This window comes from Phoca vitulina, unplaced genomic scaffold (assembly GCF_004348235.1).
Source record: "Phoca vitulina isolate PV1807 unplaced genomic scaffold, GSC_HSeal_1.0 scaffold21, whole genome shotgun sequence".
Classification (NCBI taxonomy): domain Eukaryota; kingdom Metazoa; phylum Chordata; class Mammalia; order Carnivora; family Phocidae; genus Phoca; species Phoca vitulina.
The window spans coordinates 2973058-2995088 of NW_022589724.1; the positions used below are offsets into that span (position 1 = coordinate 2973058).

The following is a 22031-nucleotide window of genomic DNA, read 5'->3' on the forward strand; positions in this document are numbered from 1 at the left end:
CTGTTATCATTTGAAAAATGATTAACTAAGCAGTATCATTTGTTTTTACTCTTTTGACTTGTAAGATTTTTAAATAGATTTCCTAACAGTGAATAATCCGTATCTTCTTAAAATAACTCCATCTGCTCAAGTTGCAGATTTAATATTCTACTAAATTCTACTTGCAAATATTTTACTAGAATATTTGTGTTAATGTTTGAGATTGTTCTGTCGTTCTCTTTTTGCGTACTGTTTTTACTATTTAGATATTTTACTAGATATTTATGTCTTTAAAAAACAACTGGACAAGTTTCACCTTTCACTATGATTTGAAATAGTTTAGATAGCACAGGGATGAGTATAGCATGGTGTTGGAGTATAGCCTTTGGAGGCCAGCTGCCCAGATTTACATCCTAGATCTGTCACTTCCTAGTGACACTGGGCAAATTAACCATTTTGTGCCACAGGTGTTGTCTATAAAAAAGAGGTGATGATGATGGCGGTACGATTTCATAGTTTTATTTTCAGAATTCCTGTAAAGCATGTAGTAAGCTTCCATAAGTTCCTTAATTATTTATAAGTATTCATCCATGAAATTGTCTGAGCCAGGTCCTTTTGGGGAGTATATCTCTTTTTAACTTTTTTTTTAGTTTTATTTATTTAAGTAATCTCTATACCCAATGTGGGGCTCAAACTCATAACCCCGAGATCAAGAGTTGCATGTTCTTCCAACTGAGCCAACCAAGCACCCCTCTTTGTAACTCTTCTATGTAGACATAGTGATGTATATAGTTTGAACTGCTATGGGAAATAATATGAATATAGCACTACTATTTGTTTTTTTTAAAGACTTATTTATTTGACAGAGAGAGACAGCGAGAGAGGGAACACACGCAGGGGGAGTGAGAGGGAGAAGCAGGCTTCCCAATGAGCAGGGAGCCCGATGTGGGGCTCGATCCCAGGACCCCGGGATCATGACCTGAGCTGAAGGCAGACGCTTAACAACTGAGCTGCTTAAGGACTGAGCCACCCAGGCGCCCCTATAGCACTACTATTTAGTCATGTCCTCCCCAGAGCTCTGAACACCAGCTCTGTAGATCCCCCTTTCAAATTCCTATCTTTTGATGATAATAATCTCTTTTTTTTATCTCCCTCAATCTAGGCATGGAACTACTTCCTGGAGTTATAACTGTCTTTGGTTTTTGCTCTTTCAGCCCCAACACCTATGTAACCAATTCCCCATATTAAATCCCTTCTGTTGGGGGAAAAAAAAGGAACAAGCATTGGCACATTTAAGAATTACTAATATCAGAAATGAAAGAGAGGACACCACACTACAGATCCCATGGACATTAAAAGGATAATCAAAGAATACTATGAACAACTCTGTCCACAAATCTGATAACCTAGATGAAACAGAACAATTCCTTGAATGACACAATCTGCCAAAACTCACACAAGAAGAAACAGACTATCCACATTAAAGGAATTGAATCAATAATCAACAACCTTCCAAGACAGAAAGCACCAGGCCCAGATAGGTTCCCTAATGAATTCTACCAAACACTTAAGGAAGAAATTACACCACTTCTCTATCATCTCTTTTAGAAGACAGAAGTAGAAGAAATATTTCCTAAGTCACTCTATGAAGCCAGAGTTCCTGGCAAAGACATTACAAGAAAACTACAGACCAGTATCTCTCATAAACATAAATGCAAAAATCCTCAAAAAGATATTAGCAAACTGAATGCAACAGTGGATAAAAAGAATTATATACCATGATCAAGTGAGAGTCATGCCAGGTATGCAAAGCCAATTCAACATTTGAAAATCATTCATTGTAACCTCTCACATCAACAGGCTATAGAATAAGAATCATATGATCACATCAATACATGCAGAAAAAGCATTTGACAAAATAGAACACTCTTTCATGATAAAACTCTCAGTAACCTAGGAATAGAGGGGAACTTCCACAACTTGTTGATGAACATCTACAAAGAAACTACAGCTACCATCATATTTAATGGTGAGAAACTTGAAGCTTTCCAATGAAGATCAGGTACAAAGCAAAGAAGTCTCTTCATACCATTGTTTTTCAAGATCATACCGGATGTCCTACCTAATGCAATAAGACATATACAGATTAGGAAGGAAGAAACACAACTGCTTTTGCTTGCAGATGACATGATAATCAATGCAAATCCAAAAGAAATGACAAAAAAAGAAAAAGAAAAAAAAAACCTCCTGGAAATAATAAACAATTATAGCAAGGTTGCAGAATACAACATGAATATACAAAAGTCAATCACTTTCCTATATACCAGCAATGAACAAGTGAAATTTAAAATTCGAAACACGGTATCATTACATTGGCATCTCCCAAAATGAAACACTTAGTATTCATCTAACAAAATAAGTACAAGATCTATATAAAGAAAACTACAAAACTCTGATGAATGAAATCAAAGAACTAAATACATGGAGAGTTATTCCATGTTCATGGATAAGAAAACTCAAAATTGTCAAGAAGTCAGTTCTTCCCAACTTGATCTATGAATTCAATGCAATGAAAATCCCAGCAACTTATTTAGTGGATATTGAAAAACTGATTTTACATTTTATATGGAAAGGCAAAAGATCCAGAATAGACAACACAATATTGAAGGGCAAGAACAAAATTAGAGGATTGACACCATCCAACTTAAAGACTCACTATAAAGCTACAATAATCAAAAAAGTGTGATATTGGCAAAAGAATACACAAATAGACCAATGGAAAAGAAGGCCCATATAAATAGAATCAACTGATCTGACAAAGAAGCAAAAGCAATACAATGGATAAAAGATAGCCTTTTCAGCAATGATGCTATAACACCTGGACACAACGTGCAAAAAATGAATCTAGACACAAAGCTTTCACAAAAATTAATTCAAAATGGATCACAGAACTAGGCATAAAACAAAAAACTATACAACTCCTAGAAGTTTACAAAGGAGAAATTCTAGATAACCTTGGTTTTGGTTGATGACTTTTTATTTATTTTTTTAAGATTTTATTTATTTATTTGACAGAGAGAGAGTACAACAGGGGGAGCGGCAGGCAGACAGAGAGGGAGAAGCTTAAGGAAGCTTAAGGGAGCCTGATGTGGGCTCAATCCCAGGACCCTGGGATCATGACCTGAGCTGAAGGCAGATGCCCAACTGACTGAGCCACCCAGGCGCCCCTGGTGATGACTTTTTAGACACAACACCAAAAGCATGATTCATGAAAGAATGAATTGATAAGCTGGATTTCATCAAAATTAAAAGTTTCTGCTCTGCAAAAGACACTGTCAAGAGAATAAGATTACAAGCCATACACTGGGAGAAAATATTTACAAAAGACACATCTGATAAAGGACTATTATCTAAAATATACAAAGTATTCTTAAAACTCAACAATAAGAAAATGAACAACCTGATTAAAAAATGGGCCAAAGACCCTACAGACACTTCACCAAAGACATACGGATGGCAAATAAGCATATGAAAACATGTTTTGTATCCTATGTCATCAGGAAAATGCAAATTAAAAGACTGAGATACCACTACACACATATTAGAATGGCCAAAATCCACAATGCTGACAACATCAAATGCTGGCCAGGATGTGGAGCAACAGAAATTCTCATTCACTGCTAGTGGAAATACAAAATGGTACAGCCACTTTGGAAGATAGTTTGGCTGGTCCTTGCAAAACGAAATATCCTCTTACCATGTAATCCAGCAATCTGTGCTCCTTGGCATCTACTCAAAGGAAGTGAGAGCTTATGTTCACCTAAAACTGGCACATGGATGTTTACAGAAGCTTTACTCATAATTGCCAAAACTTGGAAGTAACCAAGATGTCCTCCAGTAGGTGAACAGATAAACTGTGGTACATCCAGACAATGGAATATTATTCAGTGCTAAAAAAGAAATAAGCTATTAAGCCATGACAGGTTATATAGGAAACTTAAATGCATACTACTCAGTGAAAGAAGCCAATCTAAAAAGGCTACATTATGTTTGTTTCCAACTATATGACATCATATGAGAAACAAGACAAGAAATGGTAAAGCTATCGAGATAGTGAAAAGATCAGTGGCCAGAGTTTACAGGGGAGAGATGGATGAATCAGTAGAGCACAGAGGATTTTGAGGGCAGTAAAACTACTGTGTATGATAACAGTAGATACAAGTCATTACACATATGTCCAAACCCACAGAATGTACAACATCAAGAGTAAAGTCTAATGTAAACTACAGACTCTGGGTGATAATGATGTGTCAATGTAGACTCATTAACTGTAACAAACATACCCCTCCGGTGGGGGATGTTGATAATGAGGGAGGCTATGCACATGTGAGGGCAGGGAACACACAGGAAATCTCTGTATCTTCTGCTTAATACACCTCTGAACCTAAAGCTGTTTTTTTAAAAAGTCTATTTTGTTATTCCTTGTTTCATTATTAATGCATATAGTTATTTTCCTACATATCTTTAATACAACAAAAATATTTAATTCACTGCTTTTATTTTCAAGCCTAAGGAATAACATTTGAGCTACATACACATGCATACAAATAGTTTATTTCTTTCTGCCTATGGATCTCCATAAATACAGATTTGGGGTCAAAAAGGACCACAGAGGCTGCAGTGGATTGAACAGGGTGCCCCCAAAATTCATGTCACCCAGAACTTCAGAATATGACCTTATTTGGAAATAGGGCTCTTGTGGACATAATGATCATGAGATGAAATCATTCTGGATTTAGAGTGGGCCCTACATCCAATGGCTGGTGTCCTTGAAAGAAGAGGAGAGGATATAGAGAAAGAGAGGAAAGACGATGTAAAGATGAAGGTAGAGATTGGTGATGAATCTATAAGCCAAGGAATGCCCAGAGCCACTAGAAGCTACAAGAGGCAAAGAGGGATTCTCCCCTAGAACCTTCAGAGGGACCATGGCCATACTAGTACCTTGATTTCAGATTTTTGGTTTCCAGAATGGTGAGAGAATACATTTGTTTTATGCCATCAAGTTTGTGCTAATTTGTTGTGGGAACCATAGAAAACTAATACAGAGGCAAAATCGTATTAGTTCACATTTAAGAACTAAGTACATGTACCAAAGAAGTCACGACCATTCGTATATGTATTTGGCAAAGCAAATATGCCATTGGCAACAAGGCTTGATCATTATGATCCTTTCATATGATAATGACCTTGCATCTGAAAAACCTAAGACTATTATAAAATAATGAAAGTTAGTTCACTGTGAAAATGTCTCTCTTCTTGTTTTATTTATTTTAGAAAGAGAGAGAGCACGAGCAGGAGGGGCAGAGGGAGAGGAAAAAGAATCTCAAGCCAACTCCACCCTGAGCGCAGAGCCCAAGACAGGGCTGGATCTCAAAACACTGAGATCATGACCTGAGCAGAAATCAAGAGTCAGATGCTTAACCAACTGCGCCACCCAGGCACCCTGGTTTTATACTCTTTTATTCATTTGCTTCCTTAGTACCTAGTATGATGCTTGACAAATAGTAGAGACTCCACAACATTTGCTAAATGAACAGACTGAACCAAATAACTTCAAAGTTCTTCTAGACATTCCACAATTCTATGAGACCACAAAAGAAGCCTATCTACTTAACGCTGAGAGAGGCCATGAATGACCTCTGTTTTGCAGTCAGAATGGGAAGCATTTTTGAAATCTTTGCTTGAGGACTAGAACTCAATTATGACAGTGAAGGATCACTTTTAAATACAAAAAAAAAAAAAAAAAACATATACTTCATCATATAGTGAGAATTCTAGAGACCTCCCTCCCCACAAAAGACTTGAGAAAAATACTGGGCCTGCCTTAGGACAAGTTAGCAAGTAGAACAGTGACAAATCAATTCACGATCAAAGGAGTGCACACAAAAACTACCGTGTTCACCACTGGATTTGATTTAAAAAGGGAGAAAAAAAAGCAAATTTCAATCAGCTGAAGTTCACATCCTCTATCATTGTGAAAATTGTAAGCATAATTCTCCAATTTACCAGTAAGTGAAACAACTGTGCAGTTCCAATGAACATTTTGTTTTCAGTAATTCAAAGAAGTTTCCAAATAAAGAGTCTATGTAGGCTAGATAGTCTTCTAAATGGAACTCTCTCAGTAGTAAATAAACGCGAAGGCCACAAAAATACATTTTATAATTTTGAAATTTGTTTTCCACATCATGAAATGTAAAGACAGCACTGAAAAATAGGACCATAAACTATAATAATTACTCAGCTATAAATTATCAGTATTATTTAACTTCTCCACATCACCCTAGTCAACCCCTCAACTTCCATCAGCCTCTCTGACCCCTACTTTATTAGGTCAAAATAGTAGTTATTTAGAATTACAAAGTTGAAGGGGCCCAAGTTTCTCTAACTGCGCTCTACCCCTTCCCCTTGTTTAGGGCTCTCCCTGATAGCATCCCTGGCAGAGGAGTCATTTAGTCTCCAAGGGAACACTTGCTATGCGAGAGAGTGTACAAGGCAAACCAATCCATGATGAAGCAGCCCCACTACAAAGTTTTACCTTACTGGGATGAGCATCTGCTCACCTTTCCCTTCTCCACATTCATCACAGTTCTATCATGTACAGCTCATCAAGAACATATCCACGAGCTCATGGCAGTCCTTGGATGAGAACCAGTGGGGACAGAAGCACTGAAGCAGGTATGACTTGCGGGGAATCCAAAAGCACATTCCCTTCTTCAAGAGCTTCACGTGTAAAAAGTCAGGACACAAGATAGATGATGCAAGTACTATAAGGCTTACACAAAGTATCCTAGAAAAATGTAGAGTGAGCAGAAAAACAGCAGAGAGCACTGCCATGGGTCAGATGAGCAGAGTAGTTTCTATGGATAAAGTAAGTGAAGAGCAAAACCTGGCTATGGAAGTTCATATAGTGCAGTGTTGGTAGGTACATTGGAAGGTTAGGTTGGGGCCAGATTGTTAAGAAAAAAAACCAAGGTGTAAGAAGAGTAAGCATAATACCCCTGAAAGATAAACAGAGGGGTTGATATCTGCTGTAGCAGAAAATAAGAAGGCATGAGAGACTTCTTCATAAGTGAGGAGCACAATGACTTCAAGCCTTAAGAAAGATTAGTGGTCCATATTTTATGAGGTAAGACTACACAGTTAAAAGAGTAAAACGTAATACAGGGAAGGGACATAAGGGCCTAGACTGGAGTGGGGGAAATTTGGGAGACTTTTAAAAGGAAGTGAACAGGTCATGATGACAAACTAAAGGGTTGAAAAATTCAATGAACCAAAGCTATAAACCTAGGTGACTGACCTAACTGAAAGGAGAAGACTCTTTTAGAGAAAGAATTTCTGTGCAGTCACTGATCCACTTCAATGTCACTAGTTCTCTGCCTTGCCCAGTCAGTAAGAAAGCAGCTGACAGAAGACCAGGTACCTTCTACCCACCAGCATGAGAGGCTGGCATTTGACTACTCTTCATAACCAGGACTAAAGCACCAAGAAAATAACCGAGCCCAAGGCACTGACCAAAGCACTAAGAGACTCCTCAGCTACTTCAAACATTAGAAAGGGAATAGTTAAAGCTGAGAGTTTAAAATGACTGGATGACAGACTGGGGTCGGGGGAGAGGACAGAAAGGCGGCTCTTGTACAGTCAAGAACATCCACATTTACTTCCTTATTGCCTTCTGTCACTCATATGCAGGCCCTTTCCCTTTCCCCAAACCATGGCAGGCGGTGGGCAGAGAAAGAAGGAACTACTAGAGGGTGCCTGGGTGGCTCAGTTGGTTAAGCGACTGCCTTCAGCTCAGGTCATGATCCTGGAGTCCCGGGATCGAGTCCCGCATCGGGCTCCCTGCTGAACAGGGAGCCTGCTTCTCCCTCTGACCCTCCCCCCTCTCATGCTCTCTCTATCTCATTCTCTCTCTCAAATAAATAAATAAAATCTTTAAAAAAAAAAAAAAAAAAAAAAAAGAAGGAACTACTAGAGCACAGAAGCAGCAGGGAGAACAGCATTTCAAGAAGAAATGGGGTAGTGACCAGTATGAAATGCTAAAAGGGTGATGAGCAAAGACTTTCCAAAGAGTAGTGTAATTCACAATTAAGAGGCTAGTGTGACCTACGGAATACATCACAGTCAGCATTTTTAAAAAGTTAAATCATATTCGTTAGCCTCTAGTAAGGCAGACATCTGGCTCCTACTATTTACAAACTTTCAATCTACAAACGTAAGTTTCCACAGATGTAAATCAAACAAAACCAAGTAGATTCTGCCTGCCACCAATGGATGAAATAAGTCATGCCTTGTATGTTTCACTCTGGAGGGATACATCATAAAGAGAAATACTCCTTTATATTTTTGAATGGTTTCCAGTGAAAAAATGGTTTGTTTCAACGTTTTAGCTTTATTTACCAAAATAACTACAAAATATGAATTACCTCAGTCCTAACAATGGATTGATAAACTTTACTAATAATACAAATGTCCTTTCTTTCTCTCTCTCTTTTTTAAAGATTTTATTAATTTGAGAGAGAGAGAGTACACAAGTGGGGGGAGGGGGGCAAAGAGAGAGGGAGAATCAGACTCCCCACTGAGCAGGGACCCCCAACTCGGGGCTCAATCCCAGGACCCTGGGACTATGACCTGAGCCGAAGGCAGACATTTAACCAACTGAGCCATCCAGGCGCCCCTGTCCTTTATTTCTCTTAAAAGAAAATGCGCCCTGGGGTAGCTGGGTGGCTCAGTCAGTTAAGCGTTGGACTCTTGTTCTTGGCTCAGGTCATGATCTCAGGGTTGTGAGACAGAGCCTCACTCACATCCCTCCAGGCTCCCTGCCCAGCAGGGAGTCTGCCTGAGATTCTCTCCCTCTACCTCTGCCCCCCACCCCACCGCACTCTCTCTCTCTAAAATAAATAAATCTTAAAAAAAAAGAAGAAAATGTGCCCTGAAGACACCCTCCTTCCTTCCTTAAACTAAAAATCATTTCAACAACCTGAATAAAAGTACCTTTTAAGCCATTAAGAAAATATTTTCTATCCTGTCTTTATAATAGGGATATTTATTAACTTAGCACTTCAAAGTAATATTCTGAAATAGGTGACAGACTTGGAAAATCATTTCATGTAGGAATACAGACAAGCTCTCTGCTAATTTCCTCAAATATCAAAACCCATTTTGTGTTAGAACAGCTAAAGTTGGTCCAGGGAATTTAGTACTACTGTACAAATCAATATTCCCCCAAGTAAAGTAGGCAAGAAAGGGCGCCTGGGTGGCTCAGTCAGTTAAGCGTCTGCCTTCAACTCGGGTTGTGATCCTGGGGTCCTGGGATCGAGTCCCGCATCTCCCTCTCCCTCTGCCCCCCACTCCTGCTCGCTCTCACTCTTTAGTGCTCTCTCTAATAAATAAATTAAAAATCTTAAAAAAAAAAAAAGTGGGCAAAAAAGACTTTCACTAAGGCATCAAACATAATAGGTGTAGATATAATTAACTATTTCAGTCATATCTAGCCAGGTGGTTTCTCTTGCCTCATGGGTCAAATGAGAAAGAGTGAAACTCTGATTATTTTCCTACAGAATACTGGATACCTCTCAGAACTAAAAGCTATTTCTTGAGGGCTCATCTTATTATATACCTTAAGTCACTCTTCTGTTTGAGATAATAACTGGTATATATCAAGGAGGTATATATAAGCGTTGTAGAACTGGAAAACACAATTTACCCTCCTCCTCTTTTTTTTTTTTTAAGATTTTATTTATTTATTTGAGAGAGAGAGAGCAAAAGAGAGCATGAATAGTGGGGAGGGGCAGAGGGAGAGGGAGAAGCAGACTCCCTGCTGAGCAGGGAGCCCAATACAGGGCTCAATTCCAGGATCCTGGGATTATGACCTGAGCCAAAGGTAAGAAGCTTAACCAATTGAGCCACCCAGGTGCCCCTTCTCCTCCTCTTCTAACCAAGTACTAATCTTCCCAATTGGAGGGATTTGTGGATATATTAATGAGATTAGAAAAGCTTGCTTTTCTTGATCCAAGCTGAAATACCCATCATAAACTACCTTATATGTCAATAGGTTCTCAGCAGATACCTTCAGGAGTACCCAAATTCAAAAAGATTTACTGTAGCCTCAGTTTTCATCAAATCTATAACTTACTAAAAGTGTGAGGCCAAAACTTACTGAAAGTATTAAATATTATACATGTTTATGTGTAAACAACTTTACTCTCCAGTGGAAGCAATATTTAAGAGATAACTATCATATATGTAAGTTAGGCTTATAGGAACAAAATGAAACTGTATAACCAGCAATTTGAAATCTTCCACACTTATACAAATAGGATTTTTATTTTTGCATCTTTTCAGTGACCAAAAATATGCTGTAATAATCTTCTCTTCCCTCACTAAATTCAACAAGATTATATATTTCCAAAGAATCATCATCATTTTTCAAATATCTAGTCAATTACAGGAGTGAAGGATATATTTTTTTTTAATGATTTTGAGTGTATAAAGTAATAGAAATGATGCCTTTCTTTGTGGAGCAAATGATACCTTTCAAAGAGCAAAGCATAAAGCATGTTTCTCCACTTTCATTTCTACCACTTACAGGAATTTATTTGCTTTTGTATGAAAAGCAGAAATACATATCAAGTTAGATTTTTATTTCTATCAATCATAGTTACATTTGCCACTATTTTGATAAGACTATGTCATAACTCACCAGGGGAAAGAGACAAGTTGATAAGTACTTTAAGAAACCACTAATATTTAGAATTAGACTTTTAGAATAAAAAGCCTCATCCATTTACTCATTTCTGAGGGTCAAGAAAAGACAGTGCCAACACGGAAAGATGGTCAGCACAATTGCTGTCCTCCTCCAAAGGACTTTCTCCATTTCATAATGATGACTCCACCCATTTGACAAGCTTTCCTTCTCTATTCATTACCTTACAAAACAAAAATGTCTCCTATATGCCAGACATGATGCAAAGTATTCTATAGACCATATATCTCAATTCTGCAACCTTGCAAAATAATCATCCCTACTTTTAAAATGGAAAATTTGAGGGTCAGAAAGAGAAGGAAATTTGCTTAATTATCAACCACACAGCTACAAAGAGGTAGAGCTGGGAATGAGCCAGGTCTTTCCAACATCAAAGTCACTCTACCTTCTGGTATTGTCATTATCCTGGCAGTCCCGACCCTACAACTATTTCCATAATGCATCAATTTTTCCTGAAAAGGATATACATCACATACCTAGGCTTCTAGGTAGAGAAACCAAGTAGCAAACATACGTTTGAAGCACGTAAAAATATTTCAGTCTAACAACTTTTATTTACAAATCCATATATTATCTTTTTTACATCATTATAACAACTCTGCAGCTGAAGTAGGAATTATTCCTGTTTTATAAATGAGGAAACTGAAACTTTAGAGTATCTGGTATACAGTAAATGCAAATATTTGTTAAATGATTAAGACTCAAATAGGCTAAGTGATCTCTCCAAATTAGTGGCAGAACAAGGTTCAAACCCAGGACTCTCAATTTTAAAACCAATGTCCTGTACAACAAAATGCAACTGTCTCCATAAACTGTTGTCATCATTATATACCAAATTTACATGCAAAACAAAGTACGGTTATAAAAAAAAGAGGTAGGTAGATAACTTGCTCACTTAATAGTCACACTTTTAAGCTGCTTTTGTTAGTATAATAATAACAGTGCAATTAACAGCATCAGAAGACCACAAGAACTGGTAGCTAGTGGTGCCGGCTCATTACTTAAGTACATACAATTTTAATACCACTGGATGGACAATCTGCAAGTTACCCACCAAATGTATTCAACCATTCATCACTCACTGATTCCCTCATCCAAACATTTGTTGGGAAGTGTCTACTAGTACCATGGACACATTCCAAATAGTCTCATTGTCTTCCCAGAACTCTGCAGAAGAGGTCTTTATCCCCATTTGATGTGTGAGAAAATGGAAACTCAGAAAGGTTAAATAACTTTGTAAAGTTAAGTGGTCAAGCTAGGAGTCATTTCCAAGTTACATGAATACAAGTACATGTACACATAGGGGTATCTTCTATATTCCCACCAGGATCGAACAAGAGCAAAAAACACAAACCTACCTCGTTCAAAACATACATGTTACTATTAAAAGTCCTTTCAAATATGCACAGGAAAAAACTGGAAGAACATATATTAAAACGTTATCAGTGGTTGGGATATGCACTTTTTTATTTTCATTATGCTTTTCTGTACCATGAAAGCATACTGCTTTCAGGAATAAAAAATATGTTAGGAAAACTTTTGTTTTAACATTTGAAGTTACTACAACTGTAGGTTGTGACCCACCCTGTCATATATAGAGAATATTTTTAATTTAGCATACCGGGGGCCCACTGGGGTAAATTAAATACTGGCACACTATGCTACTCCCAGCAGGAGCAACTGGGCCAGGGCTGAGGAGATCACTATTTCCAGCAACACTATTAGGAAGTTCTACCTTATTGGGTCAGGTCAGCAATTTTTTAAAAATAAAATAAAATAAAATAAAAGAGATAGATAGAAAGAAAGAAAGAAAGAAAGAAAGAAAGAAAGATGGGAGGGGAGGGGAGGACCAGCAAAGAGCATACACAGTAAGAATAAGCACAACTTTGCAAAACGTGTTTTAGCTACATGACTCAATCTTCTAACACACTATGCCTTATTCATGGTATGACAACCATGCTATCCTCCTGGCTGGTCCTTGAATATGTTTGGGACACTCCCACATTTGGGACTTGGCCCCTGCCTGGAAGCCTTCTTCCTCAAGAAGTCCGAACGACTGACTCCCTCACTTACTTAAGGCTCATCTTTGTAATGCTTACCAACTATAACTCCCCTAAGCATTCCTGATCATCCTTACTCTAGCTCTACCTTTTCTTTTTTCCATACACTTAACTAAATTATTATTTAGCACTTAACCTACATAAGGTATTGTACTAGAAACTAAGATCTAAGAATAAGAAAATTTGATACTTTTTGTTCTACAAAATCATAGAAGTGTGCAAATAACAACACCTCCTAGGAGTCAGACATAATACCTGTATTATTCCTCAGAAGTTAATAGAGAAGATAAAATAGCAGATCCAAGACTTGAGCCCCAGTCTCTGACTCTTAAACTGAACACTCTTTCTATTAAAAGCTTTCTCTTTAGCCAATATACTTTCAACTTATCATTAGGGGAAAAGTTATTCAAATCTTCTGGGAGATATCCTAAGACTAGAGCATAGGCACAATTAAATAATAAGCTGAATGATTTCTGAAACAAGTAAGTAAAACATGCTTTTAAAATGTAACATAGTTTTTACAATTCTAAAACAAAATTAGGCTCTCTAAAACCGTTCATTCAAAGATTAAACTAACAAAGAACCAAGTATTTTGTGACACTGAGGTACTTTTGTTAACTGTGAGCAGATCACAAGACTTCCTATGAGAATCAGTACCCATTTTATAGTAAAAACTGGTGCTATCTAGAAAGCTTGAGGAATGAGCCAATTTTCTAAAAAATTATTTTTACTACAAAAAAAAAGTAGCTCTTTTTTATTTTTAGCTCTTTCAGAATGTGAAGTCATTACAAAGTGTGTGCCTGTCATCAGCCAACTTAGATTTTACTGCACGTGGGCCAGAACTACAGTAATAAAAGTCAAAGGAACTGAGAATGTCCAAATTTCTTTTCTCAGAATTAACTCCAAATCACAACAGTTATCCGACACTTGAAACTGTTCTTTTAAGCAAAGAGATAGACTTCAATGTGGTGTTGGCATTTCCCCTCTACATTTTCCAAAACTTCAAATACAACAAAACAGCTGAATGGTAGGCATGTAAATATGAGAGTACTCTGTCCAAAGGACTGACAAATTTTAACTCTGTTTAATATAAGTACTAAATATTAGTCTGTCTTCATGAACTCATATAATTTCTGGCCATTTTGAAGCAGGCAGAGAGATTCACATCAATTTGTGGATTTACCAAATTAGAAGATTAAGCTGCTTCATGAAGCTCCTCCTCATACTTGAAACAAACAACAAATATCAACAGGCCATTTTTACAGGTAATTGTACTAACTAAAATCTATGGATGTTCTTACTCAATAAAATGCCCCTACAGCATCATTTCTAAAGATGTAGCCCTCAAAAGGGATTTTACCACAGAGAAAAATTGCAGCCCTCAAATTTCAAGGTCAGGGTTACATTCCATCAGAATGCCCATTAGATTCCCAAAACAGTCTAGTCAATCCTACTCAATTTTCAACTGAAAAACTAAGGCCTCAATAAAGAAAATGACTTGCCCTAAGTGACCTTGTAAACTAGTGAAAGAATCAATACTAACACATAAACTCTCACTTCCTAGTTTTAACTAGTATTCTCTGGTGCCTCCTTAAATCTGCTAACAAGCAACCAAAAGCCAAATCTGTGCTCACTGATAAGATTACTGACATTTTCCAGGTTATTGTTGTCCCTCGGAGAGGAAAAGACATATGTTCCTTACAAGCTTTGAAACAGTATTTGAGGCATTTTCCTCATTCTTTATTTCAGTTTGTCTTGGTTTCTGAGACGGACAGCAAGAGCAAGATCTGACCAGCACTATCCAATGGCACTTTCTGCAACAATGGAAATATTCCATAATCTGCACTGTTCAATATAGTAGCCACTAGGCACCTGTGACTTTTGAGCACTTCAAATGTGACTACTGTGGCCGAGGAGTGGAATTTATATTTCTTATTTAATTTTACTGAATTTTTAGGGCTCCTGGGTGGCTCAGTCGTTAAGCATCTGCCTTCGGCTCAGGTCATGATCCCGGAGTCCTGGGATTGAGCCCCACATCGGGCTCCCTGCTCCGCGGGAAGCCTGCTTCTCCCTCTCCCACTCTCCCTGCTTGTGTTCCCTGTCTCTGTCAAATAAATAAATTTTTAAAAAATTTTAATGAATTTTTTTTAAAGATCTTATTTATTTATTTGAAAAAGAGAGAGAGAGAGCACGAGTAGGGGCAGGGAGGAAGGCAAAGGGAGAGGGAGAAGCAGGCTCCCCGCTGAGCAGGAAGCTATGTGAGGCTGATCCCAGGACTCTGGGATCACGACCTGAGCCAAAGGCAGACGCTTAACTGACTGAGCCACCCAGGTGCCCCTTTAATTTTAATTTTAATGTAAACTTACAGCACAACTCTAGACAACTATACCTTCAGTCATTATTACTGCATGTGATTCCCTCATGGTTCTTACATCCTTTCTCGCCTATTAAACCAGGCAAGATACTAATGGTCGAGTACCACAGAAATAAAGAGAGCTCAATTCATTTCTTCCAGGGTCAAAAACTCTTCTGATTCCTAAAGAAAGTTTCTAAAATCTCTTAAACCAATTACCAAACTTCCCACTACTCGATGTGATAACCTTAAGGAAGAAATGGAAAAGGCATTGGCACTCTACTATTCACGCAACAGTTTTCTTTAGCAAATACTACTAGAATGTTTGAGATGATTTCCTTCTCTTTCATTGCTTTTCTCTATTAGTAATGTTCATGTCTACAAACTAAGATGACTTAAACCAGAGTTAAATGTAACGTTCAAGGTTCTACATAATGAGAAAACCACAGATCTGGAGGAATCATAGAGATCTTGACCACAGTATTTGATTCAAGGGAATCAAAACATTTGGATTTGATTTCAATCTTTACAATAACATAACCAAGACCTGAGATCCACATTACAGAAGAGACTTTGGAAAAGTAGCATTTTCCCTCCCTCTTGAATGGAGTAACTGGAACACAGGTTAGCATCCACTAATGACCATGATTTTTATTTCAGCTGAGGTAATAATGAACCGTTTTAAAGGAAACTGCTGAGGATTTGCCAACTTCTTTACGGCCAATTCTGACATCTGGCCATGTCAGCAAGACAGACAGACAGACTTCTTTAAAACAAAAACAAAAACACCACAGGTATTCAAGTAAGAGATCTATTAAGTTATTGAAAGCACAACCCTTTTTATTCATTCCATTCAGGGATGAGAATCAACCCATCAATTTAACCCTTCAAGGCCCTACTCAGCTTTCTTCAAGAAGACTTCTCTGATTCTCCCACTGAGAAGTAATCTTTTTCAAACATCTACAGCTGTACTTCTCATACTTTAATGGTCATATATGAAGCAGCTGGGTACACTGCTAAAGTGCACACTGATTCAGCCAGGGGTGAGGACACCGGAAGAAACTAGCCAGTTGATGCAGATGCCTAGGCTTACAACCACACTTCTGGGTAGCAAGATCTATGAACCACTTCTACAAATACCTTAAAGGCACCTATCACTTTCCTTTTGGAATTCTAATTATTTACATACACATCTTCTCTCCCCAAATGAATTATAAATTTCTTGGAAGTATGATATGCATCTCAATTACATTTTTCTCTTCCACAGCAGATAGCAAACAGGCATTCAAACGACAGGAAGAAAGAATAATACCAATGATATAAAGTTCCTGCAGCCTCTCTATGGAATCAAGGGTAGGCTAAAGATCAATAAATGCTATGAAAAGTCAAACGTTTTAATCACTCCCTTGGTTAGATGAAATGGAGTACAGCAATGGTCAATATCAGAAAAGCTGTGACCAAAGCATGCTGTTCCTTGCACTGGATCAGAGTGAGGAGATACAGACCTACAACCTGTTAAAAAGTCAGATTTTTTAAAAGATGATATCCAATTACATATTAAATATATTAATTAGGGGAAATACAGAAATATCCTTTCTGAAAAACAAAATAGACTACACAAAGAATCCCTGAATCATTGAATCCAATGTGCTTACCTTATACACTAAAAAATTTAGTTTGGTGATTTGTCCAAGGTTACCTTGTTAAGTACATGGAAAAGACAGAACTTGTACACAGGTGCCCGGACATTAAGTCCAGAATTCTTTGCACTCTATTACCTCTTGAACAGAATCAACAAAGGAATAACACTCTTCATTGTTCCTAAACTGTATCTTGTGAATATATCTATTCTGAATTACTAGAGGAAATAAGAGTAAACAACTTCTTGAAAATGGGACAAATAACATGAACACATACAAAGAGAGAATAATAAATGGTCAATAAATATAAAACCATATTCAGCTTTGGTTGTAATCAAAGAAATATAAATATAAATCAGATGCCAATTTTGGTCTACTAAATTGGCATAGATTACAAAAACAGTACTGTTGATTAGAGTGTAAGGACTCCTGCACACTCATACATTGTTGGTAGGTATACACATTGATACAACTTTTGGTACAATGTATCAGAAATCCCAAAGACTAGACAGATCATATGAACCAAGAAATATAATTTTAGAAAAGTATCCTGAGGATGTATTTGGAGATTTGCGGTAAACATCATACATGTATCTTTCACACATTTTTTCTGTGAAAAATTGGAAATAACCAATAATCTAAATGTCTTAACAAAAGATGAAGTAAATTAAAGTGCCTCTAAAGGCTGAGTTATCATAAAGCTATTAAAAATCATGGTCAGTATAGAAAAAGTGGGGTGTTTTGTTTTGTTTTTTTTTAAGATTTATTTTAGAGACAGACCATGAACTAGGGAGCAGGGGGGAGGGGCAGAAGGAGAAAGAGAATCCGAGGAGACTCCCCACTGAGAGTGAAATCAGACTGGGGGTGCGGGTCGGGGGAGCAGGGATCGATCCCATGACCCTGAGATCATGACCTGAGCCAAAATCAAGAGGTGGCTGCTTAACCAACTGAGCCACTCAGGCGCCCCTAAAAAAAAGTTTTCAATAACTGCAGCAATCAGACATCTTCTTCAAGGTTTTTACAAGTTTTAAACCACCAGAAATATTACTGAATTCTGAGAGGGTCGTATATTCCCGTGCCTCTCAATCTAGCAGCATCATAGAATCAACTAAAGAAATAATGAGTTAAGAACTTGAATGCAAATGGCCTTTACCCATAAAAAAGCTCAATCACACTCATTTTAAAAGACAATCAAATCAAAATGCAATGAGATACTATTTTTCACCTATCAGATTGACAAACACCCTATCTGTCCACATCATGCCTTGTTAACAAGGATATAAGGAAATCTTGTTACACTGTTGGTAAGATCACAAATTGGCAAAACTTCTATGGAGAGGAATTTTGCAGAATCTAGCAACAGCTACAAAGTTACATATACATTTACCCTTTGCCTTAGCAACTTCAATTACAGGAGTCTATCTCAAAGATACACTAGCAAAAACATGCATGCACCAGATAATCTTTGCAGAACTATTTGTCACAGCAGAAGAATGGAAACAAGAGTGGATTTGGTACATCTAGCAAGTGAAGCAATAAGCAGTTTAAGAAGAAATAAGGGATATTTCTATCCTGATCTCTAAGGTACACTTTTTTTTTAAGTTTTTATTTAAATTCCAGTTAGTTAACATACAGATAGTTTACGTAATAGTTTCAGGTGTACAACTTAGTGATTTAACACTTACATACACTTTTAAGTTGAAAAAGAAAAAAAGTAAAGCATAATAATATGCTATGGTTTACGGGAGGAGAGGGAGAAACATATACATACAAGCAGACTGCCTACTCTTTTAAAAAAATTTTTAAAGTTTCTTATATTAGGAGGGATAAGAACATACAGACAGGAATAGAAGCTAGATTTGTCCAAATAGTTTGCTTTATAGCTTTGGTTTTGGAAGCAGTAAATTTTACATAATTATCCACTAGAAGGTAAGTTTTTGAAAACTACAAAATGAAAGCTAAATGAACTATACACTGAGTTGGTGGTTGAGACCACATAAATTTAGTTACAAATTTATAGGAAACACAAGGAAGAAAGAAACATAAAACCATACACAAGGATACCATCAGCAATATCTGAATATGGGAAATTCTGAATGACAGAGGACCCAGTTTCCTCAACAATAAATAACAAGAAAAGAAAATGAGGGGGGCCTGGGTGGCTCAGTTGGTTAAGTGTCCCACTCTTGATTTCAGCTCAGGTCATGATCTCAGGGTCGTGAGATCGGGCCCAGCATCTGGCTCCATGCTGGGTGTGGAGCCTACTTAAGATTCTCTCTCTCTAGCTCTGCCCTCTCTTCTGCCCCCGCCCACCACAGCCTTCTTCCAAAAAAAAAAAAGCACACACAACTGCAAGCAATTTCCCAATCCAGGTATTATATACACAGAGCTGCAGCAGAGAATCATTGCTATCTCCAGCATTCAAATCATCCACAAAATATGATGAACAGTTAGAGAGGGGCACAGATTATATAAAGTTCAGAACTAAAGTTGTAAACACACATTCAATGAATCAACCCAAACCATAGCAGACACAAAATACATAGTGAAGTACAGAAAAGGTATGAGGAGCTGTAAAGCCTCACTGCATTTGCCAGGTGACTCAAATTTCTCTTCTGATTTATCCTAAATCAGTGCATCTAGACTATCTCATTTTGTCCGAGGCATACTGCAAATTCAGTGGAGTTTTAAAATAATTTAAAGGCAATGGGGGTGTTTTCTAAAACAACCCTGAAATAAAAGATCTCATTCTCTAAGACCTTGATTTTAAACACAGACATACACATTTCAATATATATATATAATACATAAATACAAATACGAAATATATATGAAAGCCCAGGAAAAAAATGTGTTTAGTTACTCATCCCAGAAAGGCTTTTTAGGCATACAGTGCTATGTTCCAAAATGTTTTTGAGATCAGGGAAAAGAAAAATATTTTTCTACAACGTTTAAGGATTTTATGTTTCAGCTATTATCTTATGAACACCACTAACTGAACAGATTTAGTTCTTTAGGGCTGAGGTACAGTTTGCCTGAAAAAAAAAACTGTAGTAAGAGAACATATGGCTTTTTAGGGCACGCCATTTGAGGGAAAAATGATGACCTCAGCTAGGTGGGAACTTGGATATTCAATGACTGTATGTGGGAGGGAGTAACCTGAAGTCTGAGAGGGGAAGTTGGAGGGAGGAGGAAGAAAGTACATTGGGGAAGATAAAGGATATATTTTTAGACAGGTGGGATGCTGACGAAGCAGGTTCCATCACTAGGGCAGAATGACCAGTTAGATAACTCAAGTAGTGATTACTACTTGATGATTTATAAATATTTGTTAACTAGTCTATGATAATTAAAACTGCTTTGGTAGACACTGTGTTCAAACTGAATCTAGCTTGACTTGTAATTCTGGTTTATTAAACCTTTTCTTGGGTTTTATTTTCCAGCCCATTAACTTTGTAAGTATTCTCTAAAATGTCTTCTAAGTTTCTATTCCTCTACATTTACTTAGATATACAAGTTGTTAACTAGACTTTAGAATTATTAGGGAAAAAAATCTTTTTATACTTGATGGATTTGTAGGTTTTCTATAAAAAGTATGAGTTATTTCAAAATAAATATTTTCTCCTTCTTAAACTAAGTTCTACAACCAAACACAGCATTCCAGGGAAGTGCATCTGACGTAGTTTTCCTATTCAGTACTTCAGCTTTTCTAATGTCTTAAAACTTTTGTCCTCTGTCTTTTTGGTTAATTTTTTGTTTTTGTTTTTTGTTACCTAAAAGTAATTTCTAGCAGACAACTCACAATTCAGACTATTTTATCATTTTATGGATAGGGAAAAGATTAATATCTATTATCTTTAAAGTGAGAGTAGTCTCTAATAACAATGACCCTTATCCCAGTACTTCTAGAAGGAAAAGAGAAGCACAGTGTATTAATGAAATTACCAAAAAGAGTTCTCTACAGAATATTTCCCTCTATGCAGAAGTCACTCACTGCTGTATAAGAAATGTCAATAAGACACATCATCATTTAATATTACATGTTTATATTCAACTCTTGGTTCTCAAAAGTACTTTGACATCCCCTTTAGTTTTTCATAGTGCTTTTTCTCTAAAAAGATCCAAATACTGTATATGGCTTTTTAATAGGACTTGCAAATCAGAAAGAAAAAACAGGGAGAGAGGGGAGAGAAGAAAAAAGGGGGGAGGAGGGGGAAAGAGAAACTAAAAATTTCAAATACAAATATCAAAAATTTAATAAGCCATGGTCGAATAAGCAATGCAAGTCAAGAGACGGGCTTGAAGTCCCAGTTCTGCCGGTAACCAGCTAGTTATATGACTCTCTGTGAGTCACTTAATTATGCTTTTTAAATTGTAAAAAAAAAAAAAAAAGTGATTTTGACTTAATGTTCATCTTAAATTCGATTTTCAAAATCTACAATTAAAGTATTTTCAAATACTGTATGATAATAACGGCTCAATTTAAGGTACGTCATTGCCATATGGAGTCCGTCCTTCACTTTTGTCTCAATTTGACCTGCAGCCTGAATTACTCAGGTTGCACATTCGAGAGGTACTTTGGAGGAAAAGGGACTGGGGAAAGATTCTTTTACACGATGGGATGGAGCCCAGCAAGTGAGGGAGTTTAGGAATGAATGCGAATGTAGCAGAAGACCTGGTCATTCTCAAATCAAGAGCACCGAAAATTCTGCTTAAATTTCGGGAAGGGGGATATGTGACAAAATCTAAGGGAAACCTTGAGCGGAGGTTTTCAGATAATCACTGTCTCCACCCTTCAATCCTTTATTCCCCGGGTGGACTCCAAATCTGCCTCCAGTTCCGGGTTCCCAACCAATCGCATCAAGCCACAACAGAGGGCTCTGCCAAACCGGGCACCGTTTCAGAGCTCTAGTGTGAGATTCACAGGACCCCAGCACCTGTCGGCCTTCCCAAAAGGAGGGGGTGGGAGGGAACAGTAGGTCTCTCTCCCGTCTTTTTCGATTGAAGCTACCACCAGGTCCATGAGCCCTCGAGCCTGAAACAACCTCCGTTAGTCTGGGGGAAGGCAGAGCTCCTCGCCCGTGACCCTCCCACGAATCCTTCCCCCACGGCTAATTCTCCAGTTTACAGGTCCCAACCTCCGACCGTGGTTTCTCAGGCCTCGGGTACCCCGGGCC

The 22031-nt window shown here is 37.5% G+C and overlaps 1 protein-coding gene across 1 annotated transcript in view; it reads right to left on the minus strand.

Moving 5' to 3' along the window:
• Positions 1–22031, minus strand: part of ERP44 (endoplasmic reticulum protein 44) — a 93130-nt gene that overhangs the window by 70688 nt on the left and 411 nt on the right. The gene's annotated exons all lie outside the window — the stretch shown is intronic.